The 26708-nt window shown below is 52.0% G+C and overlaps 1 protein-coding gene across 2 annotated transcripts in view; it reads right to left on the reverse strand.

Moving 5' to 3' along the window:
* SYNE3 (spectrin repeat containing nuclear envelope family member 3) overlaps positions 1-26224 on the reverse strand; it is a 99357-nt gene extending 73133 nt beyond the window's left edge. Inside the window, exon 1 of one of the 2 annotated variants that reach the window (XM_058567646.1) lies at positions 26205-26224. The gene's annotated coding sequence lies outside the window, so the exon portion shown is untranslated. Of the gene's footprint in view, positions 1-18956; positions 20451-26204 lie in introns of those variants that run through there. The other variant, XM_058567645.1, reaches the window with a different exon arrangement.
* Positions 26225-26708: the final 484 nt, after the last annotated feature.

Below are 26708 nucleotides of genomic sequence, written 5' to 3' on the forward strand. Positions count from 1 at the left end.
CTGCCTGGTAAGTCCTCCCCTGCCCCCACTCCTCCACGTCTCCTTCCTGCAGACTCTTCCCTGTTCTTTCAAGATTCAGCTCACAGCCACTCAGAGGGAAACCAGCTTCCTCTCCCCTGTCTACAACCCCTCCCTCCCTTGGGTCCCTCCAGGGACCTCTGCATCCTATCATTTATTGCATGTTTACTAAGCACGTTACGTGGATTTTCCCCTGTTCTCCTCCCAGCAACCCGAGGAGGTAGACACTATTACCAGGCCCATCTTACAGTGAGAAAACGGGCTCAGGGAGGCCTGGCAAGGTTAGTAAGCCATGGACGCAGGACGGGACCAGCAGTTGGACCTCGCTGTTCGTATTTTACTGTTCATATTTGTTAGCCCAAACAACAGGAGCTCTCTGAAGGAGGGCAGGGTCAGATCCGTCTTATTGATTGATTGACCGGAGATGGGGTGACCTTTATTTTTGACATCTTTATTGGGAGTATAATTGATAAACAATAAACACATATTTAAACTGTACAATTTGATAGCTTTTGACATATACACCCATAAAACCATCACCCCAAATTAGATAAAGAGCATATCTATCACCCTCAAAGCCTCCTGATCCCGTTTCTAATCCCTCCCTCCTGCCCACACCCTGTCCCGGGCAACCACTGATCTGCTTACTGTCACTAGAGATTAGTTTGCATTTTCTGGAGATTCTTACATAAATGGAATGATACAGTATGTATTCTTTTTTTTCCTCTTGGTCTGGCTTCTTTCACTCGGCATAATCACCTTGAGACACATCCATGTTGTTGCCTGTATCAATGGTTCATTCCTCTCTACTGTGAGTAATATTCCATAGTATGTCTAGAACACAGGTTGTTTATCCATTCACCCACTGATGGGCAGGTTTGGCCATTACAAAGGAAGCTGCTCTGAACACCTGCATGTGGACACATGCTTTCCTTTCTCTTGCAGAAACACATAAGGAGTGGAGTCGCTGTATCATTTGGTAGCTGTATGTTTACATTTTTAAGAAACTGCCGAACTGTTTTCCAAAGTGATGACACCACTTACATTCCTATCAGCAGTGCGTGAGAATTCTGGTTCCCGCATGCCCTTCTATGCTCAGTTGTTTTAACCTTAGCCCTTCTAACTGGTGGGTAGTGGTATCTCATTGTGGTTTTAATTCACAGTCCCAAACCATCGGATTGAGTTTTGCATTTGTAATTTAGGACACCCTAACTAAGCTCCCAGACTGGGCGCTGAGCACTTCCCAGGCACCTCCTCCCTTAAGGCTATCGGTGTGCTCAGCACTGTTGGCTGGAGGCTAAGGGAGTGAGGAGCTGAGTGACGCAGACAGGCAGCCAACAGGACCCTGCTCCAGCTCCAAGGGTACTGCCAGCTGACTCCTTCAACAGGCAGTTCTCTGAGGACAAAACCAGGCATCTTGTACCAACAGCCAAGGGCGTGTAAAAACAGATGAACCAACGGAGTCCCTCACATGTCTGTGGGGCTCTCTGAGCTCCCTATTCCATCCTCCTGTGGATCCCAGACAGGCTGGGGAGGCCCTGGTTCAAAAGGGACCTGCATTCCTTCCTGCACAACAACTCGTGTGGCTGCCTTGGGTCTCCTAGCATCAGGCTTGAAAATCAACAACCTCCCACTTAGCACTGAACTCTCAGCCTGCTGTTCTCGTTTGAATGTGAGCTGCATCTGGGCCCGGCCTTGCCCATCTTGTCACTGCTGTCTTGATCATGCTACCTGGGACAGATACTGACACATATGAGTAGGTGCTCATAAATATTTGTCAATGCATGGATAAATCTGGAAAATATGAAGAATACCTACCCCCATTGGCACTTAGTAGATACTCGATAACTGTTAGTTCAGTTCATGTTTATTAAAAGGAAGACGTGTGGAACCAGAACGAGCATCTCTCTGGCTTTATCGGTCCTAGATAGACATATGCTGCGGGTTCAGGGAAACGTGAGAAAGGCAGGAGTTGCGGGGAAGGGTGGATATCAGCACAGACTCGGTAACTCCAAGATCAGAGCCTTGCTGCAGGCCATGGGTTGGGGGCAGAGCGAGCCCAGGAATGGGATTAGGGAACATAGGCTCTGGTGCGGGCTCTGCCACCAACGAGCTCCCAAACTCCAGTCTCCTTGCTGCTAAAGTGGGAGCAATACTTGCCGCCTGACTTCCATCGCTTCTGTGATGGGTGGGCTTTAAATTGGAAGCTTGTCGTGAAGGGAAGGGGCCCATCCGATTCACCTCGGGACTTTTTCTAACAGAGTCACTGTTAGTAAGGGAAATACACACTGCCGAGAAGCCCTGCTCTAACCAAATGTAAAGGCTGTAATGATCATCTTCTGTTCTAGCAACCTAAAGGCTAATTGTACAATGTTACCATGCTCCCAGTGGAATAGCCAGGGGCTATAATAACCAATTGTGAGGCTGACATAGCCTACTGGAGTAAATGCTACATTGTTCCAAGCTACAGTTCAAGTTTTTGTGTGTGTACAATCCAAGTGCTTTGGAAACAAATAGCCTACAAGGTGGGTGCTATTATTAGCCCCACGTTGTAGATAAGGAAACAAAGGACAGAAATGTCAAATAACTTTCCCCAAAACATGCAGAGCTGGGACTGAAACTCAGACAGCTTGGCTGTCTCTCCAGAGGCTGCCCCTTAACCACCGCACCTTCCCCATAGACAAGTGGTCTGCACCACCCAGGCAGCGTGTTAGGGCTGGCTGGACAGCCAAAGGTGTGAGTGTAATGGCTGCTGCTGGTGGCGGATGAAAGAGCTGTGGAGAGTTCTCTACGGTGCTGTCCTCTGAAGCTCAACCTGACACTCTGCAGTTACCACCCAGAGCAAGTGTTCGCGTTGGGGCCAGGCCTGGGGCCCTATCTGCCACGCCGTGTTTTGCCATCCACCCCCTTGCACCTGCAGCCCTTGGTACACAGCACCCACCAGCATGGCCCACGCTGCAACGTGATTGTTGTTGATGTGTCTGTCTTTCCACTAGACTGTCGCCCTGGAGGGCAGAGGCTGTGTCTCCTCTGCTCTGTACACCCAGGCCTGGAGCACAGCTGGTGCGGAGGAGGGTGGCAGGGCTGCTTATTAAATGAATGCAATACCAACACTCTTGGAAAGGCAGGGCTGGCTCTCATGGGGCCAGGCCAGGGTAGTGAGTTCTTGGAATTGCCCCCAGATTTGAAACTAGCTCCAGATCTCAGGCTGTAGGGGTAGGCCTCACAGGATGGTGCGACATCCCAAGGAGCCAATGGAAGGTTCTGCAGAAACCTCCCTGAGCCTCAGCACGTCACAGTTGCACCACTTCTTAGGAATCCTCTTATCTAGCTGTGCCATTTTATAGATGGGGAGACTGAGGCTTAGAGAAGGAAGGAGACCCACCCAAGACCTTGCCGCAGCTCAGTGGCAGAGCTATGGCCAGGACTCATCTTGGTATAAAAAGCTGTGCCTCTGAGGGGGAGCATTACATTTCTTCAAAATGACCCAGAGATAAAGAAACAATCACCTCTCATATTTACAGACAATTTTCAACAAGGGTGCCAAGACAATTCAATGGGAAAAGAATCATCTTTTTAAAACATGGTGCTGGGGGACGGCCCGTGGCATAGCGGTTAAGTGCGTGTGCTCTGCTACTGGCGGCCCAGGTTGGGATCCCGGGCGCGCACCAATGCACTGCTTCTCCGGCCACGCTGAGGCGGCGTCCCACATACAGCAACTAGAAGGATGTGCAACTATGACATACAACTATCCACTGGGGCTTTGGAGGGTAAAAAAAAAAAAAAAAGGAGGAGGATTGGCAATAGATGTTAGCTCAGAGCCGGTCTTCCTCAGCAAAAAGAGGAGGATTAGCATGGATGTTAGCTCAGGGCTGATCTTCCTCACACATAAATAAATAAATAAATAAATAAATAAATAAATAAAACATGGTGCTGGGACAACTGGACATCCACATGCAAAAGTATGAAATTAGACCCCTGCCTCACACCATATACAAAAACTAACTCAAAACAGATCAAAGACCAAATTGTAAGAGACAAAACTGTAAAATTCTTAGAAGAAAACATAAGCGTATATCTTCCTGACCTTGGATTAGGCAATGATGTCACAGATCATTGATGACACCAAAAGCAAAAGCAAAAAAAAAGAAAAAATAGATAATCTGGACTCCATGGAAATTAAAAATTTTCGTGTTTCAAAGGACACCGGCAAGAAAGTGAAAAGACAACCCACAGAATGGAAGAAAACTTCTGCAGATCATTTATCTGATAAGGGACTTGATTCTAGAAAGACAAAAACCCAATTATAAAATGGGCAAAAGATGTGAATAGACATTTCTTGAAAGAAGACATACATGCAAATAGCCAACAAACACGTGAAAAGATGCTCGACATCACGAGCCATCAGGGAAATACAAATTAAAACCACAATGAAACATCACTTCACACCCATTAGGATAGCTATAATCAAAAAGACAGACAATAACAAAGTATTGGTGAAGACATGGGGAAAGGGGGACCCTTATATGCTGCTGGTGAGAATGATAAAATGGTGCAGCCACTTTGGAAAACAGCCTGGCAGTTTCCCAAATGATTAAACTCAGAGTTACCATATGACCCAGCAATTCCACTCTTAGGGATATATGCAAGAGAAATGAAAACATATGTCCACACAAAAACTTGCACACAGATGTTCATGAGAGCCCAGAAAGTTGAAACAACCCAAATGCCCACCAACTTATGAATGCGTAAATAAAATGTGTTAATATCCATGCCATGGAATATTATTCAGCAATAAAAAGGAATGGAGTAATGATGAATAATGCAACATAGATGAACCTTGAAAATAGCTAAAGGAAAGAAGCCAGTCACAAATGACCACATACTGTATGATTCCACTTATATGAAATGTGTAGAACAGGCAAATCTATACAGACAGAGAGTAGATTAGTGGTTGCCTAGGGCTCGGGGGGTGGGAAGATTGAGGGTTGTACAGAGTTTCTTTTTTGGGTAATAAAAATGTTCTAAAAAGGATTGTGGTGATGGTTGTACAACTCTGTGAATGTACTAAAAGGCATAGAATTGTATACTTCAAATTGGTGAATTGTATGCTATGTGAATTATATCTCAATGAAGCTGTTTTTAAAAAAGAAACAACCAGAATCCCAAAACTAAGTGTGCCATTCAAATTGACCTAGTTTAACCAACTGTCTTTGCTTGAATTTCCTTAAAAATATACCCACCAAAAGGCTTCCAAGACTCTTGCACAACTGCAGTGATGGATGGCTCACTACCTACCACAGGCAGCCTATCCTGTTGTCACACAGCTCAGGTAAGAAGGAAGTTCATCCTTTCGGGGAGCCAAAACCTGTACCTTATCAATGGTGTGCAGGGAGCTAAGGGACTGCCTGAGGTCTGTTTCAGAATGGAGAACAGTACCTTCCATTCCCTGAGCATGCATTAGGTGCCAGTCAATGTGCTTCTCCCTCTCCAGGCATCATTACCTTGCTTGATCCTTAAGACAACTCTCAAGGTTGTCATCGGTGTCCCCATTGTAGAGATGAGGAAACTCAGGCTCAGAGAGGAGAAACAACTTGACTTTAAAATCTCAGAACTGGTCACTGGTATTGCCCAAGAGGCAGAGTTGAGATTTGAACCTGTGTCTGTTGACTCCAGAGCTGCAGCTGACCCAGTGGCTTTAGCCAGACTGCTTCTGAGAGCCCGACACCATTCCAGCGTCCAGACTGGTCTTACAGGCGTTACATGGACGGCATGAAATTTTCAGGTCAAACAATGAAACCAACAGAAAGCAAACTCTGTCTCCCAAAAGAGAGGCTGAAAGCAGCCCGATGGGACAGGCAGAGCGCTGGCCGGGAGCAGGAGTGGCCCCCAGGGATGGCATGTCCACAGTAAGCCGGCAGACCGGGCAGTCTCAGAGGAATCTAAGCTAAGGAGGCCTCAGAAGCGTTCCAACAGCCCTGGGCCCCAGGCCTCCCAACTCAAGGAGGCATCACTTGGTGTCTGGAATTCCCATGAGGAGCAAACCCTCCCCATGAGAAGCTACTCAATTCAATCCAACAGCATTTGCTGAGTTAATAATAAAAATATTTTTTATGCTTGAGAGGCAGGTCTTAATATTCACTTCCACTCTACAGATGAGGACACTGAGACCGAGAACTTTCATGGCTGCCCGAAGTCCCAGAGCAGGTAGCTGGGAGACAAGGAGTCAAATCTAAGACCGTTTGACTTTGACATCCAGACGTGCCCAGTGTGGAGCCAGGCGCAGGCCTGCGGGCTGCAAAGCTCACGGTCTGCGTGACCATGAACTCTCAACTGTTACGGCTGCTCGGGAGGACAGGCGCACGACAAGGAGCTCGGGGAGCCTAGAGAGTGGAGCGATGATGCTGATCAGGGGATCCAGGGAGGGGCTCACAGAGGAGGGGTCACTCTGGCTGAGACGCGAAGGATGAGCAGGCTCTGGATAAGAGGAGAGGTGGGAAAGGACATGACAAGTGGATGGACCAGCATGAGCAAAAGCTAGGAGGTGGAAAACTGCAAGGCCAAGTTCAGGCTGCAGAGGGGGCCTGGGAATTAAAGAGAGGCAGAAGGAAGCAGTGTTGGAGAGGCAGGCTGTGGGCCTGAACACCACGGCATTCAAAGGGCTCACGGGCTTTAGTCTGTGGGCAATAGGGAGCCAGTGAGGGTCTGTGAGCGAGGGAACGGCATGCTCTGGTCAGTGACAGACCCGCAAGCAGCCAGGGCAGCATCTGACTAACCGTCTGGAACCAACGTTGGACCAAGCAGGCTCCTTGCAACACATCACCTTAGGTCACAAGCTAGGAAATGCCCTGTAAAGCACCATTTAACGCTAATGCATCCTTTTTATTAGAAACCTGCTCTTCAAAGAAAGGGCCAAGAGTTCACATCAAAGCATCTTTTCTCAGCCACTGACTGAATGTGCAAACACCTGATGAGCTGTGGCGAGCAGCCGCCATCCTTCCCGTGGTGTCTGTGCTTAAAGATTGTCCTCATGGACACTCTCCCAGCAAAGTTCCAGCCGCACACGGCCAGCGCTGTCTGGTGGGTGACAAGGGTCCTGCCTGCTCCTACCCTGTCCCCACCCCAGGCTCACCTGTGACCCTATGATTGCCCTGGATGGGTGTCAAGGTCACCATGGGTCTTGGGACGCCACAGGAGGCTCCTGTGGGTTGGGGAAAATGTCACCAAAGTTCCTACACGTGAGCCACCTGCTGTGCGCAGGCGCTGGGTAGATGCTATACGTCCATTACCCGCCAAGGTAGGGTGACTGCGCCACCTGACAGATGGGGAAACTGAGACTCAGAGGGGCCAACTCTCCCGCCCAGGTCAGACAGCTACTGAGGCACAGAGTCGGGAGCAGGCCCAGGCCTGTCTGGCTCCAGCCATGCTGCAAAATGGTCAGCAAAATGAGGAAGTGAGACAGGAAGGCACAAGAAGGGGGAGGTTCCTTTTTGAGTCAGAACAGGATTTCCCATCACACACCCGACTGGCTGCAGAGGCAGGCAGGGTGGGGGGTGAACCCCAGTGGCTTAGACCGGAGGTGCGCGGCCCAGGCTGGCCCCTCTGCAGTGAGCATGCCGGCTGTGGGGACAAGCCCGGGAGGCATGCATGGCTCGGGTTACCGCTGATGGGCCTGGCGACACCTCCCCAGCAGGCCTCTCTGGGATATGGCTCGAAATGAATCAGGCCAGACAGGGACCCCAGCTGCGGGGGCCTTAGGCCCGGGGTTCCAGGAACTGACAGCTGAGAACAACCCCGCTCACTCTTACTACCTCCGCATTGTGCCTTCTCATTCCACCCAGTCAGGCGGTAAAGATGAAGGGCATGTCCTCAAAGGCCCCGAGTGACAGGCGGAGAGCCGGGTTGGGCTCGTCTCATCTTCTAAAGGAGAACGGCCCCAGGCCTGATTTCCATTTCCCTCCGTTCCAAAGCTTGGGAGACGCTTAACGCCTTTAATGACGAATCCTGTTTCAACGCCTACTCTGCACCCGACGACATGGTTGGAGCTGAAGACCATAGAGATGAACAAAACCCACGAGATCCCGCGCTCTTGGCTGACTTGACAGCTCAGAGTCTCCCTCCTCTCCTCCGGAAGACGGGCACAGCGTTCAGCCTTCACGGCACGCGTGGTCTCCCTCCCACCCCCCCAATGTCTACGACACGGCATTGCTCAACCTGAGACCTTCCAGAATCCACCAGTTCATGGATGTCCTGTGGGAAGCACTCACTAGATTCACTTTTCAAAATGTCTCCGCGGACCAGGGATTTTGACCTGCCTCTTCCGACACCGTGCGGGGGCCCCTGATGGGCTATGAGGGCCCCATGAGCCCCCTGAAATCTTATGAAGCTTTTTGGGTCTGTGCTTGTTCTCCTGGTGAGGTCTGCAGGTCCCATCAGCTTCCCGAACACGCCCTGACCCAGGGAGGACTAAAATTAAGCTTGCCACGTGCAAGCTATGGTGGTAATCATTAACATTTCTCATTGTAAATGACTCAGAATATTCCATGGGGCGGATGTCACAAACTTTCCTTAATCATTGCCATTTTGCTGGACAGTTATGTTGCATTTTTTATTGTTGTTTTTCTCAGTCCAACTAGAACATTTGCAAATTGATCATTTATTTAACAATTAAGCAAGCCCTGGACCCCTCTGGCCACAAACCGGAGCCCCAATCTACTCTCATATTATTACACCCAAACGGTATTTTTCTGACCAGGAGACATTTTTCTTTTCAGCATCAGCAGCAGCCTTCTTTTCAGGGCCATTTTCCATAAAGAAACAAAGTTTATGGTAACATGGCCCTAGCTGCCTGGCTTGTAACAAGGAAGGCCAGAGAATAACCAAACCTGGGTGATGTGGGGCGGCTGGGCTGGGCTGGGCAGGGTGGGGCTCCCTCCTGGTGAGTCACTGCCCTGGAACCCCGCCCTCACACACAGTCACAAAGGCCTGCCCCTCCTGGGACACTTCCTAACAGCTGCTGAGACTCTGGAACTGGCCTGCCTAGGAGATTCAGACATAACTTTGCCGCTGAAAAACCACGCGGCCTTGGCCGAGTGGATTTAACTCCTCTGACTTCACTTTCTCATCTGTAAAATGGGGGTAATAATAATATGACCTTCTTATCGCTGATCTGAGGATTACGTGAGTTATATTGGTCAAGTTCTCAGAACAGTGCTGGTAAGCAGTAGGCGTTATGTAAGTGTTTTAAAGAAATAATAAATTTGCACATGTGACAGTTCTACGGAGAAAAAAAAAGATGCAATCTAACAGTCCAGCAAAAAGGAAAGGGTTAAGAAAAGTTTGTGATATGCATTCCATGGAATATTCTGGGCCAGTCACGATGAGAAATGTGACAGTTAACACCACGGAACAAAAGAGCATGGTGCAAAACTCTCTGCACTCTAGACCAGGGTCGGCAAACTTCTTCTGGAAAAGATCAGAGAGTAAGTAATCTAGGTTTTGCAGGCCATATGGTCTCTGTCACAACTGCTCAAGGCTGTGAACGTAGTGTGAAAACAGTCACAGACGATGTGTAAATGATGAGCGTGGCTGTGGGCCAGGAACTTTATTTACAAAAACACACAGCATTTGGCCAGTGGGCTGTAGTTTGCCAACCCTGCTGTGCAAATTAGGCAAAAACTGTGTCAAAAAAAGATGAAGACAGAAAGGAATATGGAAAAAAGTAGAGTTCTCTCAGAGCAGTGGAGTCATAGCTACATTTTAAAAATTTCCATTTCCTTAAGGTGATAGTAACAGTTTTTTAAAGTAAAGTTACATTGTAATAACAAATTAAGAGATTTCACAGTTCTGTTAGTTGTTCAAAATAAGTTAAAATGAGTATTAAGCCTAGCATTCCTATTATGCTGTACAGAAAAGGTAGAGGCCTTGAAGTATGGCCAATCTGGGACTGAATCTGGCTTCTCCAGCCAGTAGCTGTGTGACTGTGGGCAAGTTTACTAACCTCTCTGTTCCTCAGTTTCCTTGTCTGTAAAGTGAGGATAACAACGGCACCAAGGAGCACACAAAGGCCTAGCAATAAGCCTGGGGCAGGTGGGCCCTCCATGCACAGAAGCCGCCTCTCAGCCCCACAGGGACCCACATGGGCCAGATCCTGTTGACCCTGGGCCTATGTCACCCCAGGAACAAGGCCGACCAGGAAGCCCGGCAGGTTTGACTTTCCAGCTAAGAAAAACGCCCTCCCAGGTCTTCAGGTTTGGTTTACGAAACAACACAGAACAACTGGTTACTAAAAGGCCCTTCAGCCGTGGGAAGAACAGTCCAAGGAAGGCAGGGTCCATTCCAAATGGGAGTTCTGGCAGACTTCCTGCGGAGCCAAACCCACGCCGGGCCTCGGAGGCTCAGGGACCAGGCGCTTCGACTCCTTCCCCAGGAAGTCTGCCAGTCTTGCAGGAGGCAGAGGTACCAGAGTCCCTCTTTCTGGCCGAAAGGGGCATTTAAGGGCTCAGGGTCAAGGGCCTTTCCGACTTAAACCCTCCAGTGCTCCCCAGCCCCGACCCGAGAAAGTCCACGATGCAGAGTTGAAGCCCTTCTTCATCCAGCTCTGCAGCCTCACCTGCCACTACTTCCCACCTCCTCTCCCTGCAGCAGGAGCTCTCTGGGGCTTTTCCCCTCCATGCTCTTCTTTGTCTGGCTACCTACATTCACCCATCAGCTCTTCCCCTTGAAGCTCTTCTTTGCCTGGCTACATTGACCCATCAACTCTGGCGTCACTGCCTCCAGGAAGCCCTCCAGGATTTTTCAGGGGTTAGAGGGCTGCAAACTAACATTGCTAAGAACCTAGTAGATGTCAGGGACTGTGTTAGTTGTTCATCCACATCAGCTCATTGAGGTCTCCAACCCACTGTTAAGTAGGAATGAGTTTTATCTTCTTTTTATAGATAAAGAAATCAAGGTTCAGAGTGGTTAAGGAACTGCCCAAGGTCACACAGCAAGTAACCCTGCTGCCTCGTTCTCCCCAGCACTCCCTTAGCAGAGCCCAAGAGGTTTAAAATCATCCCCATTCTGCTGTAGCTGCAAGGTGATGTCCACTGAGCTATCGAGAAGTCTTTCCTCTGTATCACTACCCCCTGCCTTATATCTGGACGCCTCAGAGCACCCCTGAGACCCTCCCCTGGTAACCTCCATCTCCCTGGAGTCCAAGGTCGCTGGTTAACAGGCTGTAAGGTTATAATTAGCACATGCCTGTTGCTGCCAGGGCTTCAAGACGCCAGGTTTACGATGTGTCTGTGTGCGGCCAAGGGCATCCGGCCTGGGGACTGACTTGCTTCTCCACTCTCTGGGGTCGCAACGTGAGGGCATTGCCAGCAGGGGTGGGCGACTCCCTTGTGGACTCAGAGGTGCAGCCCGAACGCCCCGGACCTCAGCGCCAGGGGCTGCCCGTGCCAGGCAGCAAGGAGAAGCTGCCCCCCGGGGCTCCGGGAGCAGGTGTTCCCGAGCACGGGGCGCCTTGGCCGGCCGGCCTCGGCCACTTCCTCGCTCCAGGCGGGGCCTGTGTCTGGGGCTGAGCTCCCCGTCAGCCCCAGTGGACAATACCCCACTGTTGTGTGCAGGGCTTGGAGGATCACCAAGCACTGTCACTCTCATTGTCCCCTCTGACCCTCTCCTTGACAGCCCCCAGCACCGGGGCTGGGAGGGAGTTTCATTCTTTTGCCTCTGGAGGAAACTGGGCTCCCGGGTTCTCCCCAAAAGTCCCTTATGGAGCCCATGGCCCTTCCTGCCTTTGCCCCGGTGAGGTCACCCCCCCGGCTGGGGGAGTAGGGCGGTCAGCACGAGAGCCCCATTCTTTGCACTCCCAGCCTGGGAGGGAAGGGGGTGCAGACACACACTCGGCTTCCCACACCAGGCACAAAACACCGTCTGACTTTCTAAAATGTGTTTTTTTCCGTCAGTCCTCTCGCATGATGCTGGCGGTGATGGATCTCCTTGAAGGGACTGACGGCCCACAGGCTTTGCACGAAAGGCAAAGGCCACCATCCTGGAGTCGACCACACTCAACAGCGGGGCTGCCACCACCCAGGGGAAGGTGCATTCCCTCTGCTGCCATAGGAAGGGCGCCACATGTGCTGAGCCTGAAAGCCATCTCCCCTCCATGGAGCGGCAGCCTCCACCCCAGCCTGCTAGCAATTGTCAGGGGCTTCGTGACTCGCCTTCTCCTTTGCATTTTCTTCAGAGCACACGGGATCTTCTGATGTAGTCTTGTTTACTTATTGCTTGCTTGTTGAATCTAGATGGTTCTAGATCCTTCTAGAATGTAAGCTCCATCAGAGCAAAGACTTTGCCAGTCATTTCCACTACTGTACCCCACTGCCCCAGACATGCCTGGCACAGTAGGCCCTCGGCGAGGAGCTCGTGAGTGAATGAATGACCATTCATTCTTTCAAGATATCTTTACAGGGCCCCCAGGTGCCAAGTAGAGCAGAGAAAAATACTAAACTGGGGACTTTCCCCTGAGGAGCTCACAGTGTGTGGGGAGAAAGATGCATAAACAAAGAAGCCCAATTACGGAGTTCAGTGCAGAGGGGACACAGCGGGGGTGGGAGACACAGCCTGTGGCCAGGGACGGTCAGGAGAGGAGTCACAGAGGAGGTGGCCACGGGAGGGAAGGGCATACAGGAGCCGGAACAGCACATGCAAAGTAGCAAAGTAGCAAAGTATGAGTTAGCATCTGAGTAATCTGTTCCCAGTGTGGAGATGCAGGTGGAGACCCTCAGCCCCTCATTCATTCATCCCACAACATCTACTAAACACTCTGTGCTCTGGGACAGGCAGGGGGTAGCCTGAGGACAGGGTGGTCTCTGTCTTCAGGAGCTCACAGACCTGGGGGACAGCAGAGTCTGTGACTCTTTGTGCACAGGGGCTGGGAGCACGGAAGAGGGGCAATCAAATCTGAGGGGCACTGAGGCTCGGGGTAGGGAGATGACCTCTCTTACACTGTCCACCCCTGACCCCGACTGCCCAGTGCCGCGGTCAGGGTAGCGTGACTCCAACTGACCTAGGGTGACCAACTTGTCCCAGCTTGCCATGGACTTCCCCAGGTTTAGCCCTGAAAGTCCCAGGTCTCAGGAATCCCCTCAGTCTCGGGCAAATCGGAGACAGCTGGTCAACTTACATCCGCCCTCATGTCCGCTCCCAACACCCCTCCCCTATGCACTCCTGATGCCCGACCCCCAGCCACTCACAGGTAGGGGCTGGGTTTCCAGCACCTGTGTCCAGAGCAGCTTGTCCTCAGGTAACCGAGAGGGAGATGCTCCAGGTTACAGACGGGACAGCAGACCAGTGAGTAACGCCTGTGTGTCCTCCCTTCTCTGGTTACGTCTTCAGACAAGGGCAAGGGCTGCAGAAACCGGGCCCAGCCCACCTTCCCCTGCTGGGCTGGTAATCGCAGCTGCACAGGCTCTCTGATCCCTTCACTGTTTCCCTTGTCTGAGCTTTATCTCCGGGGGCCTCCCCGATCCAAGGTCAGCTTCCTCCCCAGCCCTCCCTTGTGCATTCAGAGAGAGGCCCATTGCAGGCGCCCAGCAGACACGTGCTCAAGCCACAGGCAACTAATTCTGACATTTACATCTGCATTTTACAGAAAGGAAAACCAAGGCATAAAACTGGTCAGGAGCTCACCTCTGGTATTTGTTTCCCAAGACCCTGATGATTCCATTCGTCAAAAGCAGCTACCCTGAATCCTGTCTTCCAGAACCTTCTAGAGCCTTCCCCGCTAGCCCTGCAGACACTCACATACCAGAGATGTTCTCTCCCATGGGGACTCAGAAAGACTTCAAGTCTTCCCCAGATGCCTGTTTCCAAGCTGGGGCTTCTAAACCAGAGCTTCGCGTAGAGCAATCGAGTTCCCCCTAAGACATTCACAGCAAACCCGCAGCCTGACACCTCTCCGAGCTGCTGGAGGTCTGTGAGGTCCCCCAAACGATGCTGGTCTCCCCAAGAATTTGAGGCACAGCATGGAGGTGTTACAAGAGCCCGCCTCTAATGGGAAAGATGCTGATGATTAAATTAATCCCCTCGGCAAGCACCTAGATAAACAGATATAATCTCCCCTCGGATCCCCTGCAAGGGCATCGCACGGAAAGGGCTAGGTCTTTTGAGTCACCCAGTCTTCTGGCTCTACCATTTATTATTAGCTTGTGACCTTGGACAAGCTCCGTAACTTCTCTGGGCCTCCTTCTCTATAAAGCGCCAAATAAGATCTACTATGCAGAGTTGCTGAATAAAGGGAGAAGGCATTTCCATCTATCTTTACTCTCAAACTCTTTGTAGAGGGGAGAGGAAACAGCTAACCTTCATGGAGAGCGTGCTGTGTGCCAGGTATGTGCTAAGTCTTGCATTGATTATTTCATTGATGTGGCAGGTCCCACTACTGCTGCCTCTACAGATGAAAGAACTGAGGCTCAGAGACGCTAAGCCACCTGCCCAAGGTTCCACAGCCAGCATAAGACAAGTTTTCTCCCTCCAGTTTCCTCCCTCCAGTTTCCTCCCCTCTGCACCACTAGACTATTAATATTCACTGAAAGAATGAACTAATTAATTAACACTGGGCTCTATTTTAACCAACAGACGCAAGATTGAGACCTGTTTCAGAACTACATTCTTAAGAACTGAAATTATTAGAACAGTGACTTGCTCAAATCTGCAAGGCCCACCCTCCACTGCAGAGATGGCTTCTAGAACAGGGGGCTGCAGACCACGGCCCACTGCCTGCACAGTTCTCCAGCTAACAAGGAGTTTTACATTTTTAAATGGCTGAAAAAAATCAAAAGAAGAGGGGCCGGCCCCGTGGCTTAGCGGTTAAGTGCGCACGCTCCGCTACTGGCGGCCCGGGTTCGGATCCCGGGTGTGCACCGACGCACTGCTTCTCCGCCATGCTGTGGCGGCGTCCCACATACAGCAACTAGAAGGATGTGCAACTATGACATACAACTATCTGCTGGGGCTTTGGGGGTAAAAAAAAGGAGGAGGATTGGCAATAGATGTTAGCTCAGAGCCGGTCTTCCTCAGCAAAAAGAGGAGGATTAGCATGGATGTTAGCTCAGGGCTGATCTTCCTCACAAAAAAAAAAAAAAATCAAAAGAAGAGTAATATTTCATGACAGGTGAAAATTACAGGAAAATCAAATTCCAGTGTCCGTAAGTAAAGTTTTATCGGAACACAGCCACACCCACTCACTTACATAGTGTCAATGGCTGCTTTCTAGATACAATGGAACAAGTGAATAATTGCAGCAGAGACTGTATGGCCCATAAAGCCCAAAATATTTACTATCTGTTCCTTCACAGAAAAAGTTTGCCGACCTCTGTTCTAGAAGCCCCAGGGACCGAGGCTATTGATCAGCGTAAGAAAAATACCTCACTCCAACCCTGCCTGTCAGCACAGCATTCCTCCAGGTCTAGGAATCTAGAAGATTCCATACTATTCCTTTCAGCAAATAGTAGCAATCCCTGATGTCCGGAATGGGCTGATCAAAGTTTTCCAAATGCTGGGAGTTGTGTCTTCATCAAGGTTTCCCTCTGGAATTTCCCTTACTTATAGACTTTTAGGTGGTGTTTGCCATTAAGGTGAGGGATGTTCTGTCGGAGCCACCTACCCATGACCTCCAAGATAGTATCTGACTCATGGTTGGATCCTGGATTGGGTTCCACCCTTCCGGGGGGCCGTGGTGTGAAGCCTTAGTTAAAGACATGTCCAGTTAAAAGACAACAGGAACCTCACGCAACCACTCAGAAAGAAGGCACACGGGGCAACTCCCCAGTGAAACAGGTCTGTGCCCCCGGACACAAGCAGCCAGGCAGGGTCCATTCCCTGAAGTTCTGTTTCCATTCCCTCCCTTCTAGAGAGTTTAAGATCTGGGGGCGGGGAGTGGGAGCCCTTCTCAATCTGAGAAGTCAGGCCTGGGGCCAGCACTGCTGGGTGCTGCCCTGGCACAGCGGCTCCTCCATGGCCTGGTCGCCCATGTGCCAGCGGGAGTGCCAGGGCCCTGTGGACGCTGAGGGCCTGATGTTGCATTCGCCAAGTTTATGCAGCAATGTCTCCAAGAAAAGAACCCTGCGTGCTGGACAGGGAGCTTCTCAAGCTGCTGATACGATCCGGGGGAGGTGGAGACCGGGCAATGCATTGCACAGAGAGCCAGCCGGACTGTCCTGTGGCGGGGTGGGGTGGGGGGGTTCTGAGTATAGCAAGACTGGGAAACCCTTTTGTTATGCACAGTGCCCTCAAATCTGCTAACCCTGGCTCCCCTGGGTCCAGGTGGCTGGTGTGAACAGTCCTGGTTATCTGTTCTTCTTGTGAGGCAGCTCACGGTGAGGGTCCCTCGGATCCAACAGGATGTGGAGCCTGGAGGGGCCCCTCTAGTTCCGTGTTCTCAGGCACCTCGGCCATTTGTGCATCACATCCATGATTCTGGCCACATCTGGGGACGTCTGCACTATTATTTTTCCTCATTAATTTTTTTTAATTCAACCCATTTAACCTTCAATTATTTTAAAAGGAGACTTTTTATCTTTACCTTAAATAGAAAACCGGGGTGAGGCTCAATTGCCATGTATAGAACATCATAAGGAATAAATACAATGAATATAAACACCGTTTATTTAACTCTCTCTGGTGCTGTTGCTCGCTTGCACCTGCGGCTGCTCGTGGTTAGAGAGACGGGCAAGTGTTAGGGAGCTGTCAGAACCAGATTAGCACCACTTGGAGACATTCTCCTGACCAAGTCCAGCGGGTCAACCATCCCTGTGCATCAGCATCATCTGGGCGCTTTTAAAAACTACAGATAAGCAGCCCCATGTCCAGAGATACACGCATTATCCTAAAGTGGGTCCCAGGTGATTATGAGAACATTGCACAATCAGAAGGATGAAAAGTCCAAAGGAAGATGGAGAAAGGAGTCCCCGTCACTCTGAACTTGTGCCACCAAGTTCATCCCGTCAGTTACTCGTAGTCCTGGTCCAAACTCAGAGATCTGACCTAGTTTAAGCCCCTGCACTGTATTGAGGAGGACCCCATGCCCAGGGCAGGGAGAAAGACAGGAGGGCCCAGTGTGGTGACACTGACTTTTTTTCCATAGTCAATTCTATAAAAGAAGAAAGTCACATTGGTTGTTAGGGATGGCTGGGACCCTGGGAGGGACGTGCGTGATCAAGATATGTGGTCTGCACCCTGCACACACCAATAAAAGAGGCCTCCAAAGGGAGACAGGCTTGGCTGGGTTGACTCTGGCCCATCACACCCCCTGGACCTGCCGGAGCACGGGCCTGGGCCAAGAACACCGCAGCCAAGGGCTGACTCACCGGCAGCTGTGCCGATTCACCTACAGCGTGTGCTGAGGGCAGAGGCAGGCGGAAGCGCCGAGCTCCTTTCCAAGTGACCCACATTGTCACCAAAGTCACCTCCCCCGCTAGGGAGCACCTCGGGAAAATGGGGAGTGCTCGGAGAAGCTGGAAATTGAAGAGCAGAACTGCGGGGACCAGGCACCCACCTGGAGCCGGGAATTCCTCTACATCTGTGATCACATTTGCTCCTCACAGCAACTCTGCAGGGATGCGGGACCAGCCCTATCGGACAGGAGAGTATGCCTGGCTCATGGAGGTTATGCGACTTGCCAAGATTGCAGCACAGGTGGCAGAAGTGGGGGCCCAGCCCAGGTCTGTCTGATTCCACCATTCCAGGCTGCCGGCCCCAAACTCAGGCCCAGGAGCAGAGAGGAACTCAGCCCAAGTGGGAGGTCTAACTGTGCTTTGCATAGGAAGACAGAGGACACCTTGCTGTGGGCTCAACTAACCACACTAATGACCCCTTAGCTCCAGGTGGGGGTTGCAGTTTGCAACGCATGCTCCCACATACCCAGCCTGGTGAGGAGTGTGGTGTATGTCCCCCCACTTTACAGAGAAGGGGATTGAGGCCCAGAAACTGTGCCCTCCAACAAAATTAAAGGGTCCTTTCTGGGGCCCCTCCCAGCCCCTGAGCTTTCCTCTCTCCAAGCCATCGTGCCCTAGGATGGGACAGTCTGTTTAAAGCGCCCATCTCATCCCCCAGATTCCTCCACCCTCAGGGCAGGGACGCGCCTCGGCGTCCTCCTCCTGTGCCCATCTCAGGCGGTGTCGGCACGTGGAAGGAATGCGGTTGCCCAAGGCTCACAGCTTCCAGGCGGAAGGGCCCAGATCCCAGCCGCGAACACGTGCCTCTCTGGCTCCAAACCAAAGTCAGCTCCACCAGAGCTGGCTGACTAACCCCACTGCTTCCTGTGGGGGACAAATGCAGGAAGTTACGGGGCCATCCCCTCACCTCTGAAAAGGAGCACATGGCATGCCCCCCACTGCCACATTCAGGTGGCTTCACCCAGAAAGAAGTGGGGACAAGGGACACCGCAAGATGGAAGTTTTTAAAAATCTATTTTCTAAAATTATTTCTGAGCAAACCTGAGTCTGAAACCAGCAAACAGATAAATAGGCAAATTATGTAAGCCAGGCTCCATTGCTGCCTGGTCTTGAATAAAGGAATTTAACCTGGCAACCCCAGCTGGCTCACATCCAACCTACAACGGCCGGCTTGTGGTCACCAAGTCCTTGACAGCTGGTGAACGGGCTGCAGATGGAGTTCCTTGGGACCAAGCGAGATAAGGGTGTGGCCAGGTAGACAGGGTGGGGTGCTCCAGGGTGGTCCCCGGCACTGGAAAACCTGTGGCATTCCTGGACCCATGTGACACTGGCCACACAGAAAGGATTTCCTTTGAGGAATGGCCTGGTCATGTGGGAGCCATTGGGGGTTGCAGAGAAAGAACTAGATGCAAAGTGAGGAGGCCCAAGTTCTAGGTCTGACTCACCACTTCCTGCCCACTGCACCCCAGCGTGGAAGGGCCAGTGTAGACTGACGCTCACCTGCATGAGCTCTGGGATCAGCAAGTCTGAGCTCAATTCCCAGCTCCACTGCTGAGTAGCTGAGGACAGGTTATTTAACCTCTCTGTAAAATGGGAACATCAGAGCATACCTCACTGAGTTGCTGTGAGGATGAAAAGAAAATGCAGTGAGCACTTAGAACAACGCTGGCATTCAGTAGGTGCTAGCTGTTATGCTAAACCATGCAAGGAATCTTAGATGGCACCCAGTGCACCCCATCAATTTATACATTCATTCGTTCATTCTTTCATTCCATAAATATATATTGAGCAGCTACTATGGCTAGACTCCGGGGACAGAAATAATTCCCTGCCCTCATGGAGTTTATGTTCCAGTAGAGGAGACAGAGGATAAACTTGATTGCAAATAAACAACCAAGATAATTTCAGGTGGTAACAAGTGCTAGAGAGACAATGAAACAGGGTGATGGGTCAGGGCTTGGCGGGGGGGATGGCGGCTACTGTGTGAGCAGGAAGGTCCCCTGGAGGCCGTGACTGTGAGCTGAGATCTCGATGAGAAGGAGCAGCCACGGAAAGGTGTGGGGGAGGCATTCCTTAGGCAGAGGGAGAGCAAGAAGAGGGGTCCCAAGTGGGAAAACATGGCGCGCTCGGGAGAACACGAATGTCAGATGTGAGTCCCTGAGAGGCCAAGAGACATGGTCACGGTTCCAGGATGGGCCCCAGAGAGCCCAGGAAAATGGACAATTGTCCAAGAGGACAGCCCCCTGAAGAGGGCCACAGGGGAGATGACGGGCACCCCATCTTCTCTCCTCAGCCTCGCTCACGACTCCGGAGCTCACCTTCCTCCTCTGTGTCCTGGGCATCACTAGGATCTGCCCCGTCTACTTCATTCAGGGTGGTTGTGAGTTTTAAAGTGTGTTTTCAAGGATAATGCCTTTTAATTAAAAAATAACGATAACTTCTCTCTGGCTGGGATGTGAGAATGGATAATCCTGTACCTGCTTTCAAGGAGGTCATGGTTCAGTGGAGAATCAGATGCAAAACTGAAAATTAAGTATTATGTGCCAAGTGCAATGGGAACATGAAAACAGAAATCACCAGCCCTGTCGGGGGTGGGTGAAGAGGGCTTCTCGGAGGAGGTGATGTCTAGCCAGGTATTGATGGGGAGGAGCAGGGGGAAGACCGCTGGGCGGAGGTAACAGCTGGAGCCCAGGTCTAGAGCTGGAAAGATCAGGATGCGTTTGTGGCCTCATGGGACCGGGAGGTAGCCCAGGTGGTAGAAAGCATGAACTGCCAGCCAGGCAGGCGGGGGCTTGGGACTTAATCCTCGGAACAAGGGACAGCCACTGGGGGCAGATAGGCAGGGAGTCACCTGCTTAAGTGACCTGGCCCTCGAGCAGCCAGGCTCGAGGCCCCCAAACACCCACTGCGAGGCTGTGCTTCGCAGATGAGAGAACATCCAGACTTCGAGGCACCTTAGAGATCTCCTAACTCCAACCACCCTTTTTAAAGGGCAGGGAACCAAAACTGGCCCAGGAGAAGGTCAGATGCGTCTATGGACTGGAGGCTCCTCCCATCATCACAGAAGGGTCAAGCCTTTGAAACAAGGAGGAAAGAGGCTACCCCAGTGAGTCAGCCTGCTGTATGACTTCAGCAAATGTCACTTGGGAGGGGCTCAGCCCTTTTCAGATCTCAAATAAAACTCTTGGCTTAATGAGAGTTCAACCAGCAACAGTGGTCCACTCTATTCCACCCATGCCTCAGTGATGACCAGGTGGGCCTAACCCCGAAAATAGATCAGCCTCTTCATTTCACTGTGTAACCATCCCAAGTGGTGTTACATCACGAATGCTAAGGAAACAGACTTTTAGGAAGGGCGGTTGTAAGGGACAGAGTACTGGCCCAGAGGCCAGAAGACACATCTCAGGTCCCAGGTGGACCCCAAGGCACCTGAGAGACTTGGGCCAGTCATTTCTGCTCAAGGAGACTCAGTTTCCCCATAAGTAAATTTATAAGTTCAGACGAGATCAGCTCTAAGGCTCCGGCTGGTTCTGGCATTCTCTTATTCTCCCCTGCAGCTGTCACTTCTAAATACTTCTAGAACACGGCACACACCATCTCTCCGGGCACATACAGTAAGGGATTGTTTCCTAGTCTCTGAAAGCTACCTCATTTGTGTAAAGCTCTCTCCCATCAGGTTCTCACATAAGCCCTGCCCTATGGGGAGGTATCACAGCCCCGTCAGACAGATGAGAAAGGAGTTCACAGAGCTGCAGCTGGCACAGAGCAGGCTGGGACCCGGCCCGCTCTCCACTGCCCAGGTGAGCACACGTGCCGAGACACAACGGCGGCCTCCGTGTCCACTGCACTTCAGGAAAACCACCACCGGAAGCATCAGTCCTGGCATGCCGGCCCTTTGAGCCCCGTTGGCCGTGCCAGACATCTCTGCAGAGCGAAGGCCTGAAGAACACCTTTGGTTTGGGCTGGGAGAATGTGACCAGGAATCAAAGCGAGCCTTGAAAGCAGCAGGGCTCAAAATGGGACAGATCCTCCCGATTCTCAGTGCACCGCTGCCCTTCTCGCAAACAGAGCAAGCTCGGTCACCAGGAGGGAAGCATGGCAGTTAGAGCCGTCAGCCTTCAGAGCCTTCTGTGACCTGACAGCTGGGAGGACAACGCCCAGCTGCCCTCGGGCTGGGCCGGGCTGGGCCGCTGGAGCTTCAGCCTCGCAGGAGTGAAGTTTGTGTTCACAACACAGCACACTGAGAAAAGTTTCTTGTCTTTTCAGTTCTCCCTCTGGGTGAAACTCGTGCTCCATCCCTTTCCTGCCACGTGATTTGGGGCAAGACATTTAACCTCTCTGAACTTGTTTCCCCAACTGAAAAACAGAAATCACCATACCCACGGCCCTACGTTGTTTTGATAACTTATAAATATATCAAGCATGCCCTGCAGAGAGCAGGAGGAGGCCAAGTAGCTCTCCTAGGAGGGCTTCCCGTAGGAAAAGAGGTGCTAAGCACCGCTTAAATATTTCCTTTGACGATGTTTCTGCTCATGGAAGTTCTACAAGTGTGCAGTCATCACATGTTATCGCTCTCTTCCGACTTTTTAAAATTAAAATGGTCACATCAGTTTAATCTCAGGTATACCACCCATTTCCCTGCCTGTCCCAAGGCGGCGGCTGTGGACCTTGCCACAGTAGTAGCCTGGGTATGGCAGTGATGTCCTGATGAGAGTCACCCAGGTGTGGCAGCCCAGAGCGAAGTGTCTTCCCTACCTGTCTGCCTAATGTTGACTTTGGCCAGGACACTCCCCTCGGCCATAACACCAGCAGATTGGTCCAGGTGACCCGAGGTTCCGCCCAGCTCAAACAGTTCAGGATTTTCTGATTCAGAAGCATAAATCATTAGGGCAAGACTTAAAAGAATCCTGATGATAATCTGAGACCACAGAGTGTGAATGTCATCTTCTTGTATGACTCCGAAGAGGGAGATTACTTCTTCCGAACGAGAAATCATGTGTCTGTTATACAACAAGATCTGTGTTCATTTTATTTTTTAAATGCAGCCAGATTAACATTTGAATCTGTGAGAAGAGTCTGATTTTCTGAGAGCTTTGTGAAAATGTTGCATATTATCTTTTAATTTTATTTGTATATAAGATGTGATATATACAATGGAATTGTGTGTGCATATATATATTCCATTGTATATATACTATATATACATTATATATTCCATTGTATATATACATTGTATATATAATATACATATTATATATACAATGTATATATACACAATTATTGTATATAATGTATACACAATTATACAATGTATATACATACTAATTGTATATAATGCAATTGTACATTGTATATAACGTATATATATTTCCTATTTGTAAATGATAAAGCATAAAAATATTTAAAAATTCCCACGAGCCTACCTCGACAGAAGAAACAGAACATAATGGATCCCACTGAGAGTGGAGCAGGCTCCTCCCTGACCTGTACCCTCTCCTTGACCAACGATCACCACCCTGATTTTGCATTATCATTACTTGCCTTTTTTTTAACCTGCTTAAATTTGTGAAACGGGATCTACGTATAGAGGAGGTGTGCATAAAACATACACGTACTTATAAATAATTACAAGGTGAATTCCTTAGTGACCTCCCCCCATGAGCCTCTGGGTTCCAATCCCCTCTGGCCCCGCCCCATGGTGATATTTGATTTTTACTTAAGGAAATCACCTTCTTGCTTTTTGCCATCATTTTACTTCTCATGTACGTATCGCTAAACAACTCATTATTAGTGTGCTTGTGTTTTGAGCTTCCTAATTTCCTCAGCAGCTCTCTGCCCAGTCTTGCAAAGCATTTCAGAGACACCAGGATTCCCTACGCAGAATCTGCAGCCTAGAAATCCAGGCCAGAGGTACAAGGCCGTGCTACATTGTTACAATTACATAGGAGGCTTAATAATAAAAACCATGATAACGCCTCTTTCTGGTGTGTCCCTGCCCTACTGGGCATTCTGCTGAGCATTCTCCCCAATTGTTTCATTTATCCTCACAGGGAGGTGTTGGGGCCTCCTATCTCTAAAATAGCTCAGGACTGTCCCCCATCTGCTTCCTAGCTACTCATCTCCAGAAACAGCATCCCTAAATCCTGAAGCAATGACTCCCTGGGGGGTGGAGAGGGTCAGCGGATAGCTCCCTAACTTCCATCTGCTCCTCCCAGGTTCCTCTCTTGGCGGCCCTCTTGGGCTACGTTTAGATATTACAGAGAAAAAAAAGTTCAGAACTCATTTTTTTCCCAGCAAATACCAATGTCTTAATGATGACTGGGACCCTGCCTCGTGAGTACTGTTCTCCCGATGACTAACATGTAACACCATCCTTGTATGGTCTGAGATAGGCTATGTGGTACAATGAAGAGCATCAAGCCCAAAGCTCTGAGTTCAAATCCTGGCTGTACCACTCTCATCCTCTTAATCTGTTTCCCCATCTGTAAATGGGCCAACAACGGCAGGCTTGCCTGCTACCAGAATCACAGAGGGTGAGAGACAGGAAATGCTTCCTCAGAGCCCACAGACACATCGAGTCCCCTGCAGGCCCCCCTCAAATCTCCCTGCCTGTGTCAAGGACCAGCTTTCAGCACTGGAAGAGCTCAGAGGAAGATGATCCAAGGCCACCCACAATTTGACAGACGGGTGACATCAAGGCAGAGAGGGAAAGGGCAGAGCTAACGAGGAGGGAACTCAGGTGTCCCCACCAGGCCCTGTCACCCCAAACTGGGACAGCTGCTCACATGTGCTGTGTCTGACACCATACAAACGCTGTTCATGGAATGTCTCACTGAATTCTCACGGCTCCTAAGATGCAGGCGCTAGGATTATCCCCCACTCAAGGGGAAGGAAATTCAAGCCATGAAAGGTGAAGCGACTTTCCCACGGCCAAAGGTGGAGGACTGGACCCAGGTAGTCTGACGTGGCCACCCCCATTCCTAACAGCTGGGCAACACGGGAGGCCCCGCTGCCCTCTGGACTCCCAGGGGCTCCAGGGTCCTTGGCAGGTTGTGCCTGACCTGCCCAGTCTTGCCTCCCCAGAGCAGAGGTCACCCCGCAGCCAAGCCAGAATCCCTTAATAGCCACGCCCCAGGTTTCTGCCTCAAGAGGTGGAGAGGTCACCCAGCCCTGGTCAGGTCCAAGGCTGCTGGAGAACATGCAAAGTACTGGGCTAGAGGGTTGTTCCCATGGGCACGGAAGGAGCTCAGGCTCACCCTGAAGGGTGCCTGCAGGGGCCCTGAGACAGAAACCTGAGTCCAGATTCTCATCACTCCCCTCTGGGCCGCCAGCAAATCCTCAGGACCCCCAGCAAGACATGAGTTCCAGAAATAAGCCTTCCCAGCCCACTCCCCCTCCAGCTGCCCTCAGAGGGGCCTCTCTGGCTGAAAACGATGCCCTCAGGGCTAGCAGGCTTGGCACAGCTGTGGCTGTCAGCCGGCCCCGTGTGGTCCTGCCTGAGGAATGTGCAGACCCACACGTGCCAGAGAGCCCCGCTGGGGCACGGTTACAGGAAACGGAGCAAAACAGCCCGCTGGCACAGGCACGCCCCTCCCGCCTCCCAGCTCCTGACCCCTGGTAGCTGTTGGCTGCCCCAGCTGTGCAGGACGCAGGGCCGAGCCCCTGAAGAGAGCCAAGTTCTGTTCTTGGCTGTGTGGCTCTGGGCAAATCACTCTCCCTCTCTGGGCCTGTTTCCTCTCCTCCATCTTGATGGATGAAGGAGGCTGCTCTGCAAATCTCAGAAGGATGGTGATTTTGTGACATGTTCCCTTTTCTGGAAGGATGGTCACTTTGTCCCACTATCTCCTGCCCCCACTCCTGGAAGCCCCTCACAGTGCCAGGAGGAATTTAACCCTTTCAGAAGTCAAGGAGACCAGGAACCTGCGAGCCTTGGGCCAGCACTTCAGGGCCGAAGTGATAACATAATAATATTCATTATTACCCCACCCCAGCTGAAGTCCCCTGCCTTAGAGATCTGGAGCAGAGGTGAGCCAGGCTGTGTGCAGCACGGTCCAGGGTTGACCACGGGGCCCCATCCACCAGGTCCACTGTTTGGAGTCAAGATCTGAAGACCCCAAGGGGAGTCAGAATCCGTTTGAGGCTCCCTCACTACCCCATCCTTTAGAGATGTGGGATGAGGCTCAGAGAGGCTGAGCGGCTTGCCCAAGGCTGCACAGCCAGGAGATGTCTGAACTAAACTGAGCCTGCCAGGTGCGACTTCCCCTCCTTACCGCGGGCTCTGGGCTCTCTCAGCCACTACGGAGCGAGCTCGTGGTGCCAGGAGGGGGTACCTCTGCCCGCGTTTACTGCCCAGGCGGAGGACACGGGGCGGCACGAGCCCGCGGTGACAGGTCCGCTCGCCCCAAGGGGAAGCAGAGCGAAGATTGGAGGCGGCGCCCCGCCCGCCGAGGACGCGCTGCCCGGGGCTTTTTCTTGCGGGCCGAACCTCCAGGGTTGGGGAGCGGAAAGGCTCGGGGATTTTGCAGGCGGCGGGGCACTGCTGGGTTTAAACTAAAAATACCCGCCCGCGCGCCCGCCCGCAGCTGTCACGCCAGGGCCCCCGCCCCCGCGCCGGGCGCGCCCCCCCCAGGTCCCCTCGACTTCCCGCGACCCTGATCCCTGGGGGACGCGTCAGGGCTGGGCTGGGCTGGGGGCTGAGGCCCCGACCCTCCCAGCCCCCGGCCGGGCCGCCGGCCCCGCGCCACTTACCCGGCCCGGAGCGTGCAGGAGCGCGGCGCCGCGGGCGGATCCACCGAGCCGCCCTCCTCCTCCCTGCGTCCCCGGCGGCTCCGGGGCGGGGCGGGGCCGGGGCGGGGCCGGACACTCGCCCCCGCCCCCGTCCGGTCCCCTCCGGGACCCGCCGCGGGAGCCGCCCCTGGGCCGCCCCGCCCCGGCCTGGCGGGAGAGGGACGCGCCCGACCCCGCGCGCTCGGCGGAGGGCCCCGGTGCCCCGCCCCAGGCCGGCCGGGCCCTATCGCAGACCCCCCGCGGGACAGGGACCGCTGTCGTGGCGGCTCCCCATCCTCACCTCCCGCCCCGCCCCGCGCCCAGGGCTGCCCCCTCCGGCCCGGGAGCCGCCCCGAGCCCCCGGCCCCCGCCTGCCTCCGCCCGGGCTCGTCCTTGGGGATGGCGCCGAGCCCTCTCCCCCGGGGAAAGTTGCATCTCAGGAGGGACTTCCTCTGCGCGTCCAGACTTGGGGGGACAGGTGGGGGG

This window comes from Diceros bicornis, chromosome 24 (genome assembly GCF_020826845.1).
Source record: "Diceros bicornis minor isolate mBicDic1 chromosome 24, mDicBic1.mat.cur, whole genome shotgun sequence".
In the NCBI taxonomy this organism is placed as follows: Eukaryota; Metazoa; Chordata; class Mammalia; order Perissodactyla; family Rhinocerotidae; genus Diceros; species Diceros bicornis.